Raw genomic sequence first — 1743 nt, 5'->3', positions numbered from 1 at the left:
CTCCACACTCTTGCAGCCAACACTTGTCTTCTCATTCGCTCATCCACACACACGTAGTCTATCATTGCCTTTTGTTCAACAAGTTCACCATCCATCCTCCTCATTACTCTCCATGTGTACCGGGGGATCATCTTATGCCGAAAGTAGGTGTTGGCTAATGTCAACCCCTTTCCAGCACAGATGTCCACCAATCCACTTCCATTCCCATCTACGTCAGCTGGCACACCCCACTGACCAACCACTCCATCCACTCATACATTCCCAACTTTGCCATTCATGTCTCCAATCAACAGCACTCTCTCGCTCCTCTCAAACTTGTCCATACACGCTTCTACACTCGCCCAAAACTCATCTTTCACTCTTGCTACTCGATCCTCTGTTGGGGCATACACACATACAATCGCCCATGCTTGTATACCTACTTTCATCCACACCCATACAATCCTTGCACCCACTGTTCCATACTCTCTTATATTCTCCTTCCACTTCTTGCTTATCATCAGACATACTCCCTCTCTTGCCCTCTCATTTTCATTGACTCCCGCACATATACCTAAACCATATTCCCATTCTCTCACCCTTTCACCTTTCCATTTAGTTTCAGTCAATCCACATATATCCACTTTTGCATTCTCAAGCACCTGAACAATCTCTCTCTCTTTCACTTCATCATTCACTCCTCTCACATTCCACGTTCCCACCCTAAGAATGTCCTTTGTCCGTTCCTTAGTCATATACATAATGGAAGGATGGAATGGAAGCAAGAGCAAAAGGCATAGGAGTGACTGATCGGAAAACAAAACCAATGGTCTGTGGCATGGATGAGGAGACTGAATGAGTGTGAAAAATGGCCTTGTACTTTTTTTTTTTTCCCTCAACTCTAGGCATAGGCTTCACAGCCTGTTCCCAAGGCCCAGTAGTCCTACACATCATACACCTCAACACCCTCCCCATAGCACTTCTTCTTGACATGCATCATTGTCCACTGCTAATCTACTGTTACAACATGGCATTCAAGAATGAAAGATGGCAATTTTGGGCCAAGTTAGTGTGAAAAGGGTATAGCAAGAGACCATGTACTTTGGAGATCAATTGTAAAAGAAACCATAGCTTAGACAAAGAAGCATGGTTAATACTATCTATCTATTGCCAGACACCATAATCCCGTAAGGGGTGGCCATTTGACTTTGAGTTATTTGTTTTACGGGGAGGGGCACTAACCCTCCACCAACCCACATGCTGACACGTAGGGAGATGGTTAATACTGTAAACTTAATTTTTATTATAACTCTGACAGCAGGGTTAAGGAGCAGTAGTCAGGATTGGAGTCAGAGTCGGAATCGTCTGTTTTTGGTTGGAGTAGGTAAAATTCCCACAATTCCAATTCTGAGCTTTTTGGTTCTGAAATGGTATCAATCATACCTTTTCAATACTTTATTCAGTTTATTTTACAACCATGTACAACTGTTTATTTGTTACTATGTAAGCACTACAAGTTGAGAATTTAAAATACAGATTTAAGGTACAGATTTAAAATACCGTACAGATGTGCGGTATTATTAGTACAGTAAAACTTAAGTCGGATTCAGAGTCGTACTTGTAAAATTTCTGGAGTTGAAGTCGGAGTCAGAGTCAGGAAATACAGTATTATCACCAACTCCACACCCCTACCTGACAGTAGCGATTTATAAAACTCAACACGTAGTTTTGTTTTCGTTTTTACAGTCAAAACACGAAGTTTAA

The sequence above is a fragment of the Coenobita brevimanus genome, chromosome 107 (genome assembly GCF_032717465.1).
Source record: "Coenobita brevimanus isolate Jiangsu-jjx chromosome 107, ASM3271746v2, whole genome shotgun sequence".
Lineage (NCBI taxonomy): Eukaryota > Metazoa > Arthropoda > Malacostraca > Decapoda > Coenobitidae > Coenobita > Coenobita brevimanus.
The sequence above is the reverse complement of the archived record's forward strand: the minus strand, read 5'-3'. Positions refer to the sequence as shown.